General features: G+C 40.2%; 1 protein-coding gene across 1 annotated transcript in view; it reads left to right on the top strand.

Annotated features, from left to right (window-relative positions):
* The first annotated feature begins 1,208 nt into the window (after positions 1-1,208).
* The window catches only part of LOC133416356 (uncharacterized), a 230,118-nt gene continuing 209,123 nt past the window's right edge, over positions 1,209-22,203 (top strand). Inside the window, exon 1 of the mRNA XM_061703209.1 lies at positions 1,209-1,247. The gene's annotated coding sequence lies outside the window, so the exon portion shown is untranslated. The remainder of the gene's footprint in view (positions 1,248-22,203) is intronic.

Below are 22,203 nucleotides of genomic sequence, written 5' to 3'. Positions count from 1 at the left end.
GTAACAGCAAACTCAAAGCTGATTGGATAACTGAAATCCTGTCTAGCCAATCGAATGAGTGGTTACTCAAACACTTGGTTCCTCGTGGGAAAGTATAAAAGACAAAAGTTATGAAATGAATGACATTCTGCGTTTTGGGCATGGCTGTTGTTCATATTTCAGTAAAGAAGAGGTTTTGTTTTTTTCATTTTGTTAGTCGAGTGGGTATTGTCTTGTATTCTAGCATCCTAAACGCCTGTAAAGCACACAACCGAGCTATGTGTACCAAATGTAAATAATAAAATCGGCAACAAATTGACTTGGAATGAGAACACAAATACATCACTGCAAACAATTAAGAATGTTCTAGGTTTGTTGAAGTGACAAATCCAACTATGTTCCAAGGATAGTAAATACTGTATTCAAGTAAGACACATAGTAGTAGTTTTAGATAGCCGACAGGGGGCGGGCCTGATCCACCTTGAAATTGTGGTTCAGGGAAGCTTCCCAAGTTTACTTTAAAATTCATTTGAATAATTGTCGTATAAGTGCAACTCGTTTTTATTATTATTATTTTTTTTAAAAAGTGTAGGGAGGGGTGCCTTTTGTTGTTTATATGTTCTTCTTACTCAACACTGTCAGACTCAGCATGAACTTTGATTTGAGATAAGATGATGCGTGTAAAATGCTAACATACATGTATGAGTACTGTACTGTATTTTGTTTTATTCATACAACACCCGTCGAGAATTACATGACAATGTGCACTTGACTGGGAAGTTACAAGTTCTATTTTTATTTATTTATTTGGTTTTTGTCAGAAGTGCTGTGGGTGGCTTTGTTGTGGCAATTAATAAGTTTAAGTACAGCGCACTGGGGGGGTACGTAACTTTTGGTTTCACCTGATTCAAATGTGGTAAGCTGATGTAATTTTCTCCTCCTCGACAGTAAATAATAGAATAATATAAATTAATTTTACACAGTTTAATCATGTGCAACCGATTTACATGTTCGAATGAAGTACATTCAAAGAACGTTTATCATATATATAATATAAAATGGATGGATGGATGGATATATACGCCCAACGCGTAAATTCGTTTTTTCCGACGGACACGTGAATGCATCAGCGGCACTTTGAGAAAATGGGGGAGCGGAGACAGAGCATGTGGTGGGAGGGGCTTGCCATATGTGACGTCACTTGCTGTGTGGAGGAGTATAGGCTGTGCTGTCAAGCCAGTGTCAGTCTGATGAAGATTGGCATGCAGGTAAGCTGTCATTCATTTTCAATGTCAGTGCTCGTGAACAGGGCTTTACATTTGAGCAGCCCTTTCCCCCCCTTCTTTACAAAAGGCAGGACATTGTTCATGGAGTCAGACAGGCAGCCAGGCCAGAGTGAGAGAGAGAGGGAGTGAGCGAGGGAGGAAAAGAGGGAGGGGGAAGTAGAGGAGGGGAGAAAAAAAGAGGGAAAGGAGGGAACACGTATTCATGTGCTAGAGGGAGCAGTGTTTTTTTTTTTTTTGTCTTGTCTTGGTTCGGATAAAATGTGTTGGCCATTTCGCTGGCGGTTTATTTCGTCGGGCTTTATTTTCGACGCTTTTTGGTTGTTCGGATAAAATAACGCTGATTAGATCGGCCAGAGCGATGCATTGGTCCTCGGATCTGGTTTGTTTTTAATGCATTTTGACGCGAAACAACTGAACAGTACAATAACAGATCGTAAGCGAGCAGTTGCGGTGTATTTGAACCTTTTGTTTTGTAATTATTTTTTTTATAATTCCATTTTCAAATGAAACTCTGAAGTAATGTTGCAGTAATGGCACGGACGCTTTTGTTCCTGAAAAACTTGCGGTACCTGATATGAAAAAAATAAACCTGGACAGTAGACATGGCTAACATTACTCAACTCAGATTTTAGGGAATACTGTACTGTAGTTGTAGTGTCACATTTAAAAAAAAAAAAAATGTCCCCAACAAATACATGTCTACACTGAAAACTAGAGAAATCAAAATATATATATAATTTCTTGGCTATTACTTAACTGTTGTACCTTTGGAAATTTGTGCCAGGTAAATGCCTTTTGTTTCCTATTTGTAATAGTGGAACATAGTGTTAATTGTAATATATATTGGTGAATGTTTACATTCACAACTGCCAGACTAAAAGAAACTCCCAAGAAAATTGACCTTTTTTTTGGAACGCTTACCACTTTATATTCCTGAAGATGGATTTTATTTCACCATGCTTAGGCTCCTCAACATTACTATCTCATGAGCAATGTTTGACTGACATGAAATGAAAAAGCCTAAGCCTGGTAGACTACTTTCAAGACATGAACACTCGATGATTATCGTGAATGCTCTTGTAAGTGAATGTTTACAAGTCCGAGATTGACTGTTACCTGCTCGTCTTTTGAACTAAAACCTGGTTGAATCATTGTTTTTCTGTATACTTATGAGTTTTTAAGCATGCCCATCCATATTACATTACGTTACATTACGCTCTAATGGATGACTAGCACTGTCACCAACATAAGACAGCCATAAACACATCTCATCACACAAAAAAATAATTTAACTGAAAGGGAATTAGAAAATGTAGGTCTTAAATGTACACATATACTGTAACTTACTGTGATATTTTTGTTGTTGCCATTATTCAGTGGTAGAATGGGCAATGTGCAATACAACAATGGCTCTCCACAGCAAATACTTGAATCACAGCCCTTGTACACAATAGTGTCATTAAATATGCCCTAGCCATTTATAGACTAATCATGTGCTTCCCTGAGAAATCACAATAGCGATTTAGACCACTTAAACTCCTACAGTCAGATAAATCTGTCATGTGCAGGGTTCTGAGGATTAAGTAATACTGTTGCTATCATCCTTTTCCTACTACCTTTTTAACAACTGAAATTATTGGTTTACTTTTGTAATTGTGCAGATTCAGCTTAGAAGCAAGTCTGATAGTGTACTACATCCAGTCATAGAAACACACGTGTTGAAAAGAATCATCACCAGTCACCCATGGTGATGATTGTTCTAAGTGTCATCAGTTAGGGGACAATCCCAAATGAATATATTTCTCAATCCTTCTGAGATTGTATTTGATTATTTGTGTCATTGGGCATGCAGCCCACAAGTATTCTGTCACTATTGACATATTTATGTGCATACTATTATAAAATGAGGAGCAATACTTTGTATTCCTGCAGCTTTTTTTGGAGCAGGGGAAAATTTATAATAATGTGTTTTGGTCACACAAACTAGAGGTGAACATAACACACAGTATGTTCCAAAGCAAACATGTTGTTTGTATTTTAAAATTAAAAGAAAATGACTGTAAAACAAACACCAACAACCAATAACATTTAAAAAAGAAAAACAAACAATTTTGCTAACGTATCAAATTTGTCATGTTTGAGTACAGTAATACATCAGGTTTTCTTTATTAGCAGTCAGATTGTATCAGATGTGAGTTTCCTCTCCGTAAATCCGAATAGAAAAAAGAATGTTTAGAATTATTCATAAGCTTTTCATCTGCTCGGTATCCTCGGCAGAGTGTGCCGAGTCTTCTTCCAGGCCCGTGAGCGATGTGATGGGTTCAGTTCTATTATATTCAATAGTGCAGCAAACCAAGTCAGTTGTGTGGTGTTGCGTTGCATGTTTTTGGTCCTATCAGGATCCTCTCAGTTCATGCCCCCTAAGCCTGCCTGATCCCGATTGCTCTCAAGAAGAAACAGGCCTGTTTTTTTACTGTCAGACGGCTCAGCTTCAGGACAGACTGCACGTTTACCAATGCTCATTCCACAGCAAGTGTTGCATTGGCATGATACAAGCCAAGCCACCAGGGAGCAAGGCCGGCGAGAGATTGGTTGGCTTAATTTATGCTCGTGGCGGGTCAACAAACAAATTAATGATCTGCCATATACTGCGAGCATATTATGGTGTAAGAAAATACAATAAATTATGTTTTGTATGTTAAGTCACTTTCGTGTCACTCCCCTCCAAAAGAATTGAAACACTGAGGCCAATTTCTGAGTTTTTGTTGTAAATTAAAAGCATTTGCATAAAAAAATAAAAAAGTTGAATATCTAGAAATATTTTGTAATAAAAGCTGAAATGTTGGTCACTTGTGTCATATGTATCTTTTGATACCAAATCCAAATGTTTTAGTCTACAGCAAATAAAGTAATTGGTCTCACTGCCCAATACCTTTGAAGAGGAGTGTAAATGAAGTAGTTCTTTTTTCTCTTTCTTTCTTTCTTTCTTTCTTTCTTTCTTTCTTTCTTTCTTTCTTTCTTTCTTTCTTTCTTTCTTTCTTTCTTTCTTTCTAATTGCATCTTCAAAATGTCCTGCTACAAATAACAATTTATACATCTGGAAAACCTGCCTGATTACTTCAGCCATGTACAATCAATTGGTCTTGGTCTCAAACAAACCTATGGAAATGCTCTTACCTATACAAGTTATGTTAGGTGTCCTTGAATGGGGTCTATAAAAGTGAAAACATCAGCATGGAACAAGTCATTTAAAGGTTTTAGACATAATGATTTCAGCAACAGCAGGAGTCATTCCACAATCTAAGACAGTCAAAAGCATTGCATGGAATGCAATAGAATAGTAATCCAATAATTGTTTTTGTAAACACACACACGCACACAGACAGCATGGCTGAAAATGTGCGCAATATACACCAATGTCCTCGGCATCCACCGTGTTGGAATAACCTCTTTTGATGTCATTATTTTTGCAGTAAAAACAGTTAAAAGTTATTTCTAGACATCAGTAGTTATTATTCAAAGATCAAGCACAGAATCAAATTAGCAACAACTAATTATATATTCTGCATTTAAAGCTGTTGAACCTCATTGTACCTATAGTTCCTCTCTCTATTGGAATGTAGATAATCATAATAAATGAGTACTTCACACAGAGAAATATGAAGCTTGGCAGTAAATCCTTAATATGTTATATTTGAGAATCCTGGTAACAACCGAAATGGGTGATGTTCAAAATATCGGATTTCAATTCAACAGCAGATCATTGCTTAGAAAATCTTGGCAAGCAAAGCCTTGCGCTGCATTAGTGCTCCCCTCTGATATTAATGAATATATATTATAGATGAAATGGTTTGAAAACTTAATAGCAACCTTTCCACATTAGAAATTGGAAACAACAAATTAATTTTCAAGCAAGCCATACCCCACAAATGAAGAAGAAGAATCACCTTTTATTGTCATGAACATGCATGCATGCGCATGAAATTTGTTCTCTGCATTTTACCCATCACAATGAACACATACACATGTTAGTGGAACACACCGGAGCAGGGGGCAGCTGAAGCGCCCGGGGAGCATTTTGGTGTATCAGTGTCTTGCTCAAGGACACCACAGCCGTGAGTCCAGGGGATGTGGGCGGATGGTCCAGTCGGGGTCTTGAACCTAGGTCACCACGGTGGCAGGCGATGATCTTAACCATGATCATGACCAAAATGTAGGCTCTTTAACACAAATAGTCTTTTTTTTTTTTTTTTTTTTTTTTGATAAGAATCACTTGAAATGAATAAAGCAGCATAAATTAAAACCACATGGAACAAAACTGCTATTTGTTTATAACTTGAATAACAATGCCACTTTACAAGCATGACTCAAACACACTGTACTCATTCAATTGGTGAAAAGAAGTGCAAAGTTAATGGTCTAATGTATTTAAATTAGCAAAATGACGAGATGATGAGTCTGGTTGGAATGGCCACTTCAACCTCTGTACAACGCAGCAAGAATTTAGAAAACCGGATGATGGTTCTGGAGAAATCCTTTTTTGGGGAATGTTTTTGTGTGATATCGCCAATTGAAAATCTGGTAAAAAAAAAACAAACCAAAAAAACACCAAATTAGAGTAAAACAATATAACTTGACTACTTCTCAACATACAGGTATTTGCTTGAGCCTTTGATTTCGTTTGCTACTCGGAGAACCCATTCTCCTATTAGCTGAAACGTTTTAGTTAAAAATATCCACCAATATGCTTGGACGGGCTGAAATTCGGAGGGGTTCTCCAAGCTGATGCTTCCAAATTACCGTGACACTTGAAATGGCATTAGTTGCACTAAAAACTCAACTTAAATTGCACAAACGGAACAGTGAGAAGAGTAGTGTTGGCAGGAGAATAGGTCATGTACTTTACTTTCGTGTTGTAACACTAAAGACCAGCCTTGGTCTCGAGACCACATTTTGAAGTTCTTGGTCTTATCTCTGACTCGACTCCCAAAAGTCTTGGTCCTATCTCGAACTGGCCGGACTTGGGATACTCCATCAAAACCGGTCAAGACCAGCACTGATCAGCTGTTTTTCCAACTTCATTAATGTGTTAATAAGTAGCACTGGTAAAACAACAAAAATCTTCAATTCAGGTGTTACTCACACCCACCACCCCTGTAATAACTGCAACCTTCCTCAATCACAAATACTTCATATGTAAAACACCATGAAAAAGAAAACACTCTGTGGTGTGCAAATTCTGCAGTCTTTAAGTCACTGTAACGGCAGGGACAACAAACTTTAGCTGGCATCTCAAAAGAAAACAAACACAGGTAAGCTAACGTTAACGTTAATTTTGTATTTTTGGGATAAATATTTCTGGAAAGATGTTTTAATTCCACCTTAAATTGGCATTATTATGAGACCCCACCATGCACAGTTAAGTCACAAAATGCTGAAGTCTCTTCCATCCATCCATCCATCCATTTTCTGAGCCGCTTCTCCTCACTAGGGTCGTGGGCGTGCTGGAGCCTATCCCAGCTGTCATCGGGCAGGAGGCGGGGTACACCCTGAATTGGTTGCCAGCCAATCGTAGGGCATATAGAAACAAACAACCATTCGCACTCACAGTCATGCCTACGGGCAATTTAGAGTCTCCAATTCATGCATGTTTTTGGCATGTGGGAGGAAACCGGAGTGCCCGGAGAAAACCCACGCAGGCACGGGGAGAACATGCAAACTCCACACAGGTGGGACCGGGGATTGAACCCTGCTCCTCAGAACTGTGAGGCTGACACTCTAACCAGTCGGCCACCGTGCCGCCGCTGAAGTCTCATATGTTTCTTACAAACAACAAAGCTCTATATCTTGATTTTTAAATACATGCAAAGATTATTATTTTTTTTTAAACAAGAATTTTGTTGAAAAAGATTCTGATTTGACATGTTTGCATGTTGTGCTTTGAAAGAGATGCAGAACCGTGTTTTTGGCTGCCAAATGTATATAAAAGAAAATTAAAGAGAGAATGTTCTTTAACTGTTCAAACTTGTCATGGTTTTTAAAACTGATTTTTATGGTCTTGGTGTTGTCACAGTCTCGCCCTGTCTCGCTCTGTCTTGGACTCGTCTCGGTCCTCGGTCTTGGTCTTGACTCGGTCTCGACTCCAAAAAGTCTTAGTCTTGTCTTGGTTGGTCTTAGTGAGTTCTGTTCTTGGACAAGTCTTGGTCTCGGATTGTGTGGTCTTGAACTCAATACTAAGTTTAGTCATCAAATATTTTTGTGAATTAATTTGTTACTGAGGATTTTAAAGGTTAGAGATTTTAGATTTCTTTAAATTTAAAAAAACATTTATTTTTTTTGAAAATTCCACAAAGATCTGGCACAGTACAGTTACAGTAGTTAGTCACAAAAATAACTTTTAACCATGGTGGGCACATGTCAATAACACCTTGCTTCACTTTGTTAGCTGCCTGTGCTATTGCTAATGTCGTTGCGCTATTGCACACATGCTGCATAATAAAATAAGAAAGCAGAGGCAGCTAAGCTACAGAGCGGTTTAGACAACTACTACTCTCGGAGAGGCTATATGGTATGAACATTTTCTTCAAGGTTTATTGTTACACAGTAAGCCTGTTTAATCCCTAACAGACAAACAAGAAATTTATTAGATCACCAGACATTTAAAAGGAGAAGAGACCATCCTGCATCAGGAAGTGCTTTAATGTGGACTCTTTCAATTTCAGTGCGCTCTCGCCATTTTACCATTTTGAAAAGTAATGGTGAAATTCAAACTGATGTCACCCTTTTAGATCCAAATTTGAACCAGCTCACTAGGCTTCTCTGAGAAGTCAGGAATTGATTTAAGTATAAAATTCAAACTAAAACCATTTTGTAATGACCATGAATGTGTGTAACTACAATGAAAATTATAATTTGATATGTTATAAATGCAGCCCTATGGGAGGCACAAGCCAGTGCAAACTGTAGGCCGGTCCCAAGCCCGGATAAATGCAGAGGGTTGCGTCAGGAAGGGCACCCGGCTTAAAACTTTGCCAAACAAATATGAGCGTTCATCTAAAGAATTCCATACCGGATCGGTCGTGGCCCGGGTTAACAACGTTCGCCTCCGGCACCGTTAACCTGCAGGATGCCGGTGGAAATTAAGCTACAGTGGGTCGAAGACAAAGGAGAGGTGGGAAGCGGGTTCTTCGGCAGAAAGGGAAGAGGAAAGCACAGAGCCTAGAATTTAATGTGTGGACTTTGAAAGTTGGGACTATGACAGGAAAATCTCTGGAGTTGGTTGACATGATGATTAGGAGAAAGGTTGATATATTGTGTGTGCAGGAGACCCAGTGGAAAGGTAGAAAGGCTAGAAGTTTAGGGGCAGGGTTTAAATTATTTTACCATGGTGTAGACGGGAAGAGAAATTGAGTAGGGGTTATTTTATAGGAAGAGTTAGCTAAGAATGTCTTGGAAGTGAAAAGAGTATCAGATTGAGTGATGAGGCTGAAGCTTGAAATTGAGGGTGTTATGTATAATGTGATTAGCGGCTATGCCCAACAGGTAGGATCTGACCTAGAGGTGGAAGAGAAATTCTGGAACGAGCTAGACGAAGTAGTTCTGAGTCGTGTTTGTTGCAGATTGTCATGGACATGTTGGTGAAGGAAACAGGGGTGATGAAGAAGTGATGGAAGTACGGCATACAGGAAAGGAACTTGGAGGGACAGATGGTGGTAGACTTTTCAAAAAGGATGGAAATGGCGGTAGTGAACACTTTTTTTCCAGAAGAGACAGGAACATAGGATGACCTCCAAGAGTGGAGGTATAAGCACACAGGTGGATTACATCTTGTGCAGACGATGTAATCTAAAGGAGGTTACCGACTGTAAGGTAGTGGTAGGGGAGAGTGTGGCTAGCCAGCATAGGATGGTGGTGTGTAAAATGACTGGTGGTGGGGAGGAAGATTAAGAAGACAAAGGCAGAGCAGAGAACCATATGGAAGCTGAGAAAGGAAGAGTGCTGTACGGCTTTTCGGGAAGAGGTGAGACAGGCTCTCGGTAGACAGTAGGAGCTTTCAGAAGACTGGATCACTACAGCCAAATTCATAAGAGAAACAGACAGCAGAGTACTTGGTGCATCTTCTGGCAGGAAAGGAGAGAAGGAGACTTGGTTGTGGAACCTCAAAGTCCAGGAAATCATACAAGGAAAGAGGTTAGCTAAGAAGAAGTGAGACACTGAGAGGACCAAGGAGAGGAGAAAGGAATACATTAAGATGCGACATAAGGCAAAGGTAGAGGTGACCAAGGCCAAACAAGAGGCATATGATGACATGTATGCCAGGTAGGACACTAAAGAAGGAGAAAAAGATCTATAAAGATTGGCCAGTCAGAGGGATAGAGATGGGAAGGATGTGCAGCAGGTTAGGGTGATTAAGGATAGAGATGGGAATGTGTTGACTGGTGCCAGTAGTGTGCTAGATAGATGGAAAGAATACTTTGAGGAGTTGATGAATGAGGAAAATGAGAAAGAAGGAAGAGTAGAAGAGGCAAGTGTGGTGGACCAGGAAGTGGCAATGATTAGTAAGGGGAAAGATGATGAAAAATGGAAAGGCAGTTGGTCCTGATGACATTCCTGTGGAGGTATGGAAGCATCTAGGAGAGGTGGCTGTGGAGTTTCTGACCAGCTTGTTCAACAGAATTCTAGTGGGTGAGAAGATACTTGAGAAATGGAGGAAAAGTGTGCTGGTGCCCATTTTTAAGAACAAGGGTGATGTGCAGAGATGTGGGAACTATAGAGGAATAAAGTTGATGAGCCACACAATGACGTTATGGGAAAGAGTAGTGGAGGCAAGACTCAGGACAGAAGTGAGTATTTGCGAACAACAGTATAGTTTCATGCCTCGAAAGAGGAAAGAGTACCACAGATGCATTATTTGCCTTGAGGATGTTGAAGGAAAAGTACAGAGAAGCTCAGAAGGAGCTACATTGTGTCTGTGGATCTAGAAAAAGCATATGACAGGAACTGTGGTACAGCATGCGGAAGTCTGGAGTGGCAGAGAAGTATGTTAAAATAATACAGGACATGGACGAGGCAGCAGAACAGTGGTGAGCTGTGCTTTAGGTGTGACAGAGGAATTTAAGGTAGCGGTGGAACTGCATCAGGGATCAGCTCTGAGCCCCTTCCTGTTTGCAGTGGTGATGGATAGGCTGACAGATGAGGTTAGACTGGAATCCCCGTGATTAAAAAAACAAACAAAAAAAAACTCTAATTGAGCAGCAAAAGGAACTCAGATGTCTACAGAAACATGGAGGATAATGCCCCAAAACACAACCAACACAGGACTTAAACCCTGTAGAGCATTTATTTTACCAGCTAAAGAGTAGACTGAAGGGTGTAGTCCCTTCCAAAAACAAAAACGGAAATAGGCAGCGGTGAAAGCATAGAAAAGTGTCACAAAAGTAGAATGCATGATTGATAATGTAGTAGTTAGAAGCATAAGATTTCCAGTGGAATATGAAGTCCTATTCACTCTAATTCGCAATTACTATTTTAAGTCTCGTGACATACTTTGCTCATTGAAAATGTTTGTTTCATCACAAATATATCTAATCTTTTAAGTTCTGCATCAGATGAAGATGTGAATTCCTGGTGATAAAAGCTGAACTGTTGCTCTCTTGACTCCTATTCATCTCTTGATGTTAAACCCAAATGTTTTTAGTCCACAGCAAAAATATGGAATTGGCCTCACTGTTCCAATACTTTCGTTTGGAATTGTATGCGTGTATCGACTATGTGTTCATAGGTTATTCAATATATCTATTTTTCCATTAGCTCTTCTTACTAAATCCAATTAAAAATGTGTGCAACATAATTTCTTTGTTCCCTTTGCATTGTAATTCTTCTCCTACTTAAACATCAGTTTTCGACTACTGCAGGCAGAGTGTTATCCGTTTCTGACTGCTGCAGCACTGTCTCCAGCAGGGTCTCTGTTGTTCCGCCGCAGTTACTTTTATTGCAAAGTTAACACAGTCAACAGAAGTTTTAACTAATTAAATGAATGTGTTTTTATAAGCACTTAACTATGTTGTTGTTTTGTCTCCTGGGGACATCAGCAACCACTGTGTAGTTATTTGTAGATGAGTTGCAGCATGAAAGAAGGTAACTGCTCTGAGCACGTACGTGGTCATAGGGGGAAAACATGCTGTTGTTATGAAGAAATCAATTGCTTTAAGAAATGGTGGTAGTGGTAGATTGCTTTTTGGAAAAACAAACAAAAAAAACGTTTAAATTAGGTTTACGTCATTTTGACAAATAAAATGCAGTATTAAAGTTGTCACTAAGGGTATGCTTATTTTAATATTTCCCAAATATTCCCTCACCCTATTATTAAAGATACACCGAACCAGATTAGACACAAATAGTTTAGGAGATGGTGGCACGGTGGGCAACTGGTTGGCAGGTCTGCCTCACAGTTCTGAGGGCCCGCGTTCAAATCTGGCCTCGCCTGTGGAGTTTGCATGTTCTCCCCGTGCCTGCGTGGGTTTTCTCCAGGTGCTCTCGTTTCCTCCCACATCCCCAAAACATGCATGGTAGGTTAATTGAAGACTCTAAATTGCCCATAGGTGTGAATGTGTGCGCGAATGGTTGTTTGTTTATATCTGCACTGGCGACCAGTTTAGGGTGTTCCTCGCCTCTTGCCCGGATATAGCTGGGATAGGCTCCAGCGCGCCCATGACCCTAGTGAGGATAAGCGGTACGGAAGATGAATGAATGAATGAATGACAAATTAATGTGTGGGACAAGCACAAGGGCACCTCTGGAGTAGCCACTTAGAATTTGTTTTGTCCACAAAGGGACTCTAACTGTGACCCTCCAGTTCCAAATCTTATGGATGAAGCTGCTAGCACCCATGTTGCTTTATTTTCCTTAATTAACTGTAATTTAAAGGGATGAAATAATTTTTCCCTAAATGTTCCAAACTTCAGTTTCCATCCAAGTTCAGTAGAGCTGTGCTCCTTGGAGTTAGTAGAGGTCTTAATACTGTAGATGTATCCCAACTATCCATAGCTTACATCATATTGTTCAGCAATAGACAAATTGCAGTAGTGTACTCAATTTTTCCTCAGAGTTTTTCAGGTTTGCATAAATCAATGATAATTCCAAACAATGCACAGAATGCTTAATAAATAAATATTTGATTAATTATATATTATAATGGCCATTCCTATTTGTCACTGCTAAAACTCTATTCAATTAATGAAACGACGTGTAAATTCCCTTATAATCCTTTCCAGAACTACAAGGTAAAAGGGCCTTTTTGAACTGAAATCTCAATATTTTTTCTCCATTACAGCAGTAATCTGAATGACCACATTCACACTCTTTGCTTTCAAATGAGTATTTTCAATAATTACACTTTTCGATCCTGTCACGACATATATATGCAGCCCGGCTAACGATGTGCCTTTTTGGCAGCCATGTTGGCGAGGCCTACATTCCCACCAACCCTCCTGCCCAATGATAGCTGGGATAGGCTCCAGCACGCACGCGACCCTAGTGAGGAGAAGCAGCTCAGAAAATGGATGAATGGATGGATGTTACTCCCAGTTCCTTTGTTGTAATTGTATGGTGTTGTACCCAACCGTACGCAGCACAATATACTGGCATCTCTGGTTTTTAAGTTTTCTGGCCGTCCATACACGTGGAATGCGCTGATGACTTTTACCCTCCTAGCTTTGTCGCCAAAGGCACGGCGTTCAAAAGGGGTGTGTCGTATTCATATCTATTATTTTCTATTGTTACCTCACGCCACAATCACTGAGTCAGTGGCTTGGCTGAACTCTGTTTTACCACACACCTAAGGAGCATAGATAGTGAACATTGATAATAAAAAGATTTAACATTTACAAATCTCTGCCTCCACCGTTTCCAAGCAGATCGGGTGGGTGGTGGTTGTGGGGTGGACTGGTTAACGTTAAATGATTACTTACTGAATAACTTACAATAAATTAAAATATTTCAATAAAAATACAATCACTTCAATACCTGCCTACCTACATACCGTAATTTCACGTGTATAATGCGTCCTGAAGTATAATGCACACCCCCAAAGTTGACCTAAAAAAAATCAGAAAAACCCTTCTACCTATGTAAAATGCGCACCATCGATTTGCTGCTGTCCATATGCTCAAAACATTATGAATGATCTGTATTTTTATTCTGGTAGGTTTGTACTTTTATTCTAGTATGTTTTTTCAAAGAATTGTCTGTATCACAATCATTAATACTAATACCTGGTAATAATAATCTCTGATGTACCGGTAATATATATATATTCTTTTTTTTCATCTGGTGTTGGGACAGGCCACAGAGCACGCTTGATATAAAAAAAGCGGCTGCGTAACTACCCCTTTTAGTCGACATTTTCTATCTTAGTTGAAGTTAAAACAAACTCACGGGTAGCCGTTTCTGCTGTTTAGTGCATTAGCAACAAATATGCTACGCTAACAATCGTAACATGGCAAACTGCCGCGAGCAGGTCAGGAATCTCAGATTGGCGGCGCACATTACCATAATATATATAAATGTGTAACATTAGACATTGCATATCATATTGGAATGTAAGTGTACACCTTTTTCACCACCCTTAGGTACCTGTATACGACTATATGATTTTTTATTTTTTATTTTTTTTAAATGTATACCTATATATATAATGCGCTCTATTGACCGTTTGAAAATATTTTGGGAACATTTTGCACATTATTCATGAGAAATTACAGTACATACATTCAGTGGTGTGAAAAAGTGTTTGCCCCCTTCCTGAGTTCTAAATTTTTTTGCATTTTCGTCATTTTTGTGATGATGTCTTCCATCATCACAAAAATTTAAATATTAGTCAAAGACCACACAAGTAAACACAAAATTAATTTTTTAAATGAAGGTCTTTATTATTAACGGAGAAAAAATATCAAAACCTATATGGCCCTGTGTGGAAAAAGTGAAAACCCTCCAATGTGGCTGAATTACAACGATTCTATATCCTTCATAGCGCTGTAAGAGACTTATTGCAAGTTATCGCAAATGCTTGATTGCAGTTGTTGCTGCTACGGGTGGCCCAGCCATTTATTAGGTTTAGGGAGCAATCACTTTTTCACACAGGGTCATGTAGGTTAGAATTTTTTTCTCCTTTAATAATAAAAACCTTCATTTAATAACTGCATCTTGTGTTGTCTGTAATAATATTATACTAAATTACTAAACTGCAGAAAAATCAGAAATCAGAAAGGGGGCACACTGTACATGCACGGCGCAGAGGACAAGCGTATGTATACCCTGCCACCGTAAGGTCGCCGGTTCGTATCCCCGCCGGACCACGTCATCATTTTGTCTCTGGCAAGACACTTTGCCCATGAATGAATGTGGCTGGATGTCTGGTGGGGGCTGTAGGCAAAGAATGGTAGGCAGCTGTGGCTACACAAGTAGCTTACCACCACCAGGTGTGACTGAGGAGTGAGTGAATAAATACATTGTAAAGTATCTTTGAGTTCCTAGAAAAGCGCTATGTAAGTGTAATGCATTTTTATTATTATTATTACATACGGTACATACAAATGAATTAATATAAAATGTAAAATAAAACACAGGGCTCCACACTAATTTTATCATTGATAGCAATGGACCATGTATGAATGTAATTACATACTGTAGTTAGTATACTGTAAACATAAAGATTGACAGTGACTTGTTATATTTGTAAAATATATTACTGTGCATATGAAGTTTGTCTGCAACAAACAGTGGCTGACTAAAGAGGTAATTTCTTTTATATTATTTTAAAAGACATAATGGAAACGTTCCTGTTCACTTAAAAGCAATGCATCACAAAAGGCATGCAATTGTTAACATGTAATCTATGTATTCTGTTTTTTGTTATTACTTTTTATAAATGCTGTACTTACAATAGCATAACTTTAACTTAATATCAACATACATGGGGGTTTGGATTAAGAGAAAAAAAACAATGCGTGTGATTTGAATATAAAATGTTATTTGTTAACAAATGCAGAACTTGATTTTTGGTAACAATGTAGTTCTCAAAACATGAAGTACTGTACATACAATTACAACTAAATACTTTTGTTTGAACTTTTTCAAAATTATTTTAATGAAGAACTTAATTTGTGGCTTTACAGTATGAGTCCTGTGGCAGTATGAAGTGAAGCTGGACGCTGACACGGTCTTATATTAATTGTGGACATGAGCCGTAACAGTTGCATATATGTCCTTATTTGTTTCACAAAGATGATTTTCATAACTTTAAAACTGCATAATTGCGGACAAAGAAGTCAATGGAGTTTAGGTTACGCGTGTGGGCGGGGGGACTCGCCGTGCTGGGCACTGCAGCTTTGGTTCGCTTCCGTAATAGACTTTTCGCGGTGTAACCTTCAACTCAGAAGATCCTGACGACTGTACGTAGGCTTTTCCTAACATGGAATGGCATTTCCAAGCGAAAATACACACAAATATGAACGAAAACAGCACCGCGTGTTCCGTGATGAGACACCATTATGCCGGATGGAACAGCATCACTGGTGTGGGGAAGGATCGATAATGTCTGAAATGTCGATATCTCTGATACCAGAAGATTGATTCTCAAAATTATGTCCTGATACTTTTGATACAGTACTTCAGTCATTTGAGCGACTGTATTTTCAGTATTGGATCAGAAAGGAAATCGTTTTTATGGATCATTAGCAGGCACACAAAAAGGGCACATCGCAGCACAATTTCTGGGCAGCAAAAGCCAGAATCTATTTGGGGCGGCCAAAATTTAATTGTAGCGGCCCGCCACGAATAAATGTATACATGGGAAACCCTGGTAGTAATCGTAGTAATTGTAAATGGTAATTTAATGCATGTTGGAGTCAAAGGACCATATTCTCCCATTCCCATTCTTTTTTTTTTGTTTTTTGTTTTTTTTAATGCCCTGGCTTGCACAATGCAGCCCTATGGGGGGCGCACAAGCCAGTGCAAACTGTAGGCCGGTCCCAAGCCCGGATAAATGCAGAGGGTTGCGTCAGGAAGGACATCCATCTTAAAACTTTGCCAAACAAATATGAGCGTTCATCCAAAGAATTCCATACCGGATCGGACGTGGCCTGGGTTAACAATGTCCGCCACATCAACCTGCAGGGCGCCGGTGGAAATTCAGCTACTGTGGGTCGAAGTCGAAGAAGAGGTGGAAAGCGGGTTCGGTTCTTTGGCAGAAAGAGAAGATGAAAGTACAGAGCCTAGAACTGAATGTGGGGACTTTGAATATTGTGTCTGACAGGAAAATCTCGGGAGTTGGTTGACATGATGATTAGGAGAAAGGTTGATATATTGTGTGTCCAGGAGACCAGGTGGAAAGACAGTAAGGCTAGAAGTTTAGGGGCAGGGTTGAAATTATTTTACCATGGTGTAGATGGGAAGATAAATGGTAGTAGCATCCCAGACAGAGAGAGTCGTGATTGGCAAATGGCTGTAGTGAACACTTTTTTTTCCAGAAGAGGCAGGAACAAAGGATGACCCACAAGAGCGGAGGTAGAAGCACGCAGGTGGATTAAATCTTGTGCAGATGATGTAATCTGAAGGAGGTTACCGACTGTAAGGTAGTGGTAGAGGAGAGTGTGGCTAGACAGCATAGGATGGTGGTGTGTAAGATGACTCTTGTGGTGGGGAGGAAGATTAGGAAGACAAAGGCAGAACAGAGAACCATGTGCTGGAAGCTGAGACAGGACAACTGTTGTGCAGCTTTTCGGGAAGAGTTGAGACAGGCTCTCGGTGGACAGGAGGTAGCTTCCAGAAGACTGGACCACTGCAGCCAAGGTGATCAGAGAGGCAGGCAGGAGAGTACTTGGTGTATCTTCTGGCAGGAAAGGAGAGAAGGAGACTTGGTGGTGGAAACTCATGGTACAGGAAATCATACAAGGAAAAATGTTAGCTAAGAAAAAGTGAGACACTGAGAGGACCGAGGAGAGGCGAAAATAATACATTGAGATGCGACATAGGGCAAAGGTAGAGGTGGCAAAGGCCAAACGAGGCATATGATGACATGTATGCCAGGTTGGACACTAAAGAAGGAAAAAATGATCTATACAGGTTGGCCAGACAGAGGGATAGAGATGGGAAGGATGTGCAGCTGGTTAGGGTTATTAAGGATAGAGATGGAAATATGTTAACTGCTGCCAGTAGTGTGCTAGATAGATGGAAAGAATACTTTGAGGAGTTGATGAATGAGGAAAATGAGAGAGAAGGGAGAGTAGAAGACGCAAGTGTGGTGGACCAGGAAGTGGCAATGATTAGTAAGGGGGAAGTTAGAAAGGCATTAAAGAGGATGAAAAATGGAAAGGCAGTTGGTCCTGATGACATTCCTGTGGAGGTATGGAAGCATCTAGGAGAGGTGGCTGTGGAGTTTTTGACCAGCTTGTTCAATAGAATTCTAGCGCGTGAGAAGATGCCTGAAGAATAGAGGAAAAGTGTGCTGGTGTCCATTTTTAAGAACAAGGGTGATGTGCAGAGCTGTGGGAACTATAGAGGAATAAAGTTGATGAGCCACACAACAAAGTTATGGGAAAGTAGTGGTGGCTAGACATAGGACAGAAGTGAGTATTTGCGAGCAACAGTATGGTTTGATGCCTGAAAGAGTACCACAGATGCATTATTTGCCTTGAGGATGTTGATGGAAAAGTACAGAGAAGGTCAGAAGGAGCTACATTGTGTCTTTGCAAATCTAGAGAAAGCCTATGACAGAGTACCCAGAGAGGAACTGTGGTACTGCATGCGGAAGTCTGCAGTGGCAGAGAAGTATGTTAGACTAATACAGGACATGTACGAGGGCAGCAGAACAGTGGTGAGGTGTGCTGTAGGTGTCCATCCATCCATTTTCTGAGCCGCATCTCCTCAATAGGGTCGCGGGCGTGCTGGAGCCTATCCCAGCTGTCATCGGGCGGGAGGGGGGGTACACCCTGAACTGGTTGCCAGCCAATCGCAGGGCACATACAAACAAACAACCATTCGCACTCACAGTCACACCTACGGGCAATTTAGAGTCACCAATTAATGCATGTTTTTGGGATGTGGGAGGAAACCGCAGTGCCCGGAGAAAACCCACGCAGGCACGGGGAGAACATGCAAACTCCACACAGGCGGGGCCGAGGATAGAACCCGGGTCCACAGAACTGTGAGGCCGATGCTCTAACCAATCGACCACCGTGCCGCCTGCTGTAGGTGTGAAAGACGAATTTAAGGTGGAGGTGGGACTGCATCAGGGATCATCCCTGAGCCCCTTCCTTTTTGCAGTGGTGATGGATAGGCTGACAGATGAGGTTAGACTGGAATCCCCGTGGACCATGATGTTTGCAGATGACATTGTGATCTGCAGTGAAAGCAGGGAGCGGGTGGAGGAACAGTTTGAAAGATGGAGCCATGCACTGGAAAGCAGAGGAATGCAAATTAGCCAAAGAAAGACAGAATATATGTGCATTAATGAGAAGGGTGGTGGGGGAAGAGTGAGGCTACAGGGAGAAGAGATAGCAAGGGTGGAGGACTTTAAATACTTGGGGTCAACCGTCCAGAGCAATGGTGAGTGTGGTCAGGAAGTGACAAAACGGGTCCAAGCAGGTTGGAACGGGTGGAGGAAGGTGTCAGGTGTGTTATGTGATGGAAGAGTCTCTGCTCGGATGAAGGGCAACGTTTATAAAACAGTGGTGAGGCCAGCCATGATGTACGGATTAGAGACAGTGGCACTGAAGAGACAACAGGAAACAGAGCTGGAGGTGGCGGAAATGTCGATGTTGACGTTCGCCCTCGGAGTGAGCAGGTTGGATAAAATTAGAAATGAGCTCATCAGAGGGACAGCCAAGGTTTGATGTTTTGGAGACAAAAGTTAGAGAGAGCAGACTTCGATGGTTTGGACACGTCCAGAGGACATACTTGGCAAATAAAGATGATTCTGATTCTGATTCTGATTCTGAAAAGGATGATGAGGATGGAGCTGCCAGGCAAGAGAGCTAGAGGAAGACCAAAGAGAAGGTTGAAGGATGTCGTGAGGGAAGACATGAGGGCAGGTTGGTGTTCGAGAGGAGGATGCAGGAGATAGGCTTACATGGAAAAGGATGACGTGCTGTTGCGACCCCTCAAGGGACAAGCCGAAAGGAAAAGAAGGCGCCACACACCTTTTGTACGGAACCTGGGAATTTGTGTGCAACCACCAAAGAGGCGTGACTCACCGATGTCTGAGGCTGGCTATAAATCATGGAATATGTATAATTTTACTGAGACTTGTGAATGTCATTCAAGTCCATTTGAAAAATATAGTACACTATAAATTTGAATATAGCTTACATAGCACGTGTTGTCGCAAATAGGATATGTGCACCGCTCTGTATAACAAACTACACTTTGAAGGAGAGCGTGTTTTTTTTTATTGTGTATGAAATAAATCCAATAAGAATAATTCAATCACAATTCTGTGCTTATGACTCAATGCATGTTTTGAGTTCCATTAATAAAAAAGAGGGTCTATAAATCAGCGGTGCCCAACCGTGCCTTGGTAAATTGCTTGATTTGTGTTAGGGTCTGATGGTGAGAAGATGAATAGGCAGATGATGGTACAGAATATAGGAGGTATTGCTGTGACTGGTGGGAACGCTTCTCTAGTCAAGGATCTTATCCAGGTGCTGAGTTCAGTCAGGTAGCGAACATAATTTGAAGCAGATGTGTAGTGTATGAGGACAGGAGGCAGTCCGGGGACAAAAAGTGCAGACAGCGCAAGCTAGGTATTAAGTATTCAAAATAGGAATGAATGTTAAAACAGGGAGCTACTAAGACAGGAAACAGCTAATAAGTTGACCAAGTTGCAGTTGCTGACTGGCTCCCAACAAGCCTGTGTCAAACCTGCAATTACACACATACACACACAGTGGGGAGGCGGAGCTAATGATGCAGAGACAGCAGACTGGACACTCATAATGTATTCCAAATGATCAGGTGATGAGCATATAATGTTTTTGTAAATTTTCTTAAATAGTAAATACATTAAACTGATTAATTTTTTTTTTTTTTGTCATCAACAATTAAATTGGCATCTAGAATATTCAGGATTTTATTGAACAAAACAACCACAATGACAGCAGTATTTCTTTTTTTTTTTTTAAATAGTGTTCCAAATTAAGCATTTATTTTAAAGAATCTAATCTCTCATATTTATTTGTATTACAGAGAGAACAATAATTTAAAAAAGCCATTTCGACCCAAAAAAATGCTTTACCGATCAATTTACATGTTCAACTTTCATACATTGAAGTTATTAGTCCATGTATAGGGTCTACCTCTTTCTGATTTGAGGTTGCAAGAATTGCCTCCCAAAATTACTCTTTGAAAGGTTGAGGCCAAGGGATGATGTTGGCCACACCATGAGTTTTCCTCACTTTATACCCATACCAGCTGTAAGTTGCAACTGTATTTTGTTGCAGCATAGGATGCTACATCAGAATCAGAATCAGAATCAGAATCATCTTTATTTGCCAAGTATGTCCAAAACACACAAGGAATTTGTCTCCGGTAGTTGGAGCCGCTCTAGTACAACAAACAGTCAATTTACAGAACACTTTGGGGACATAAAGACATTGACAAAAAACAATTCTGCAAAAAGATGCAGAGTCCTCTAGCACTTAGAGCAGTTCGAACGACTAATATTGCAATAGTCCGGTGCAATGACCATTGTGCAAAGGGCGCTGAGACTTCAAGGAGTGTATGCGGTTTAAAGTGACGAGTAGTGCGATCATCTGGGACAATGTCGGTTGTGCAAATGTTACAGATACTCCTCAATCAGTGTGCAAATGGAGCAGATGCTACTCTGGCATGAGTGGCCAGTATATGCAAATAGTGCAGCATGGCGAGACAACTACAGTGAGTGCACAAGTAATTGTCGTACATTGTCGTGCAAGTGAATTATAAGTTAGAGGTTGCATGACTTTCAATTTTTTTAAATTGCCACTAATTTGATGAAAGTCAAGTTGATGACGGCTCGTCGCTGATGATGTTACCGATATTTTTTCAGTACAAAAAAAAAAAAAAAAAATTCCAGGAGGAGGGATTCCTTTACTCCGATCCATTGTCACTAACAATGGACAGCTCAAACAACAAATTCATGCATTACATACATATTAAACACAAGAGCATGGATGTAGGCTGGGTAAAGCCCACTGTGGCGTGATAATTTCCAGCCAGAGAAAAATTCCTCTTGCTCAGTGTGCTGCTTGCTGGGACAGCCAGGGAATGTTTGCACCACTTGGCCAAACGGGGAAACCCTTGCTTTAGGCCCACCATAGCAGCATGTTCTGTATTGTGGAAATTTGAGGTGTTTGCAAATAATCACAGATCTCGTTATGTCTGGTGGAATAATTCCCGCTCTCCTTTCACTTAGTGCGAATCGAAAAATTGTTAAAAATCTTTCTGAAGCCTGGCTTTTTTTCCCACTCCATGGTTCTCCTTCACTTGTGGAAAGCTGTGCCTGAATGCACAGTGTAAATAGAAGAGTGTTTAAATTAGCCTTTACATGATCAGGATTTCTGGGGCCGATCACATTTCGCCGATCAGCGAGTTGAAAAAAACGATAACCGATCACCGATCTGATCACGAGATGGAGGAATGTGTTTATTTATATGAGCTTTTCATTTACTGTATATACTTGTGTACTTAATTGATCCAAAAATTATATTCACAATAAATAATGTATCTTTGGTCATCTATTTATGCCAGTGAGGCATAATGAAAGACAGAACAAATTAATGGTCTTCTATTAGATGGCAGGAAGTACGTACAGTAATTAATGTACCCACTTTTTGTGACATTTTTGTTTGTTGGTGTTCCATGAGATTTTTCAATTGTAAAATATGTTCCTTGGCTCCATAAA

The sequence above is a fragment of the Phycodurus eques genome, chromosome 17 (assembly GCF_024500275.1).
Source record: "Phycodurus eques isolate BA_2022a chromosome 17, UOR_Pequ_1.1, whole genome shotgun sequence".
NCBI classification, from domain to species: Eukaryota; Metazoa; Chordata; class Actinopteri; order Syngnathiformes; family Syngnathidae; genus Phycodurus; species Phycodurus eques.
The sequence above is the reverse complement of the archived record's forward strand: the minus strand, read 5'-3'. Positions and strand labels throughout refer to the sequence as shown.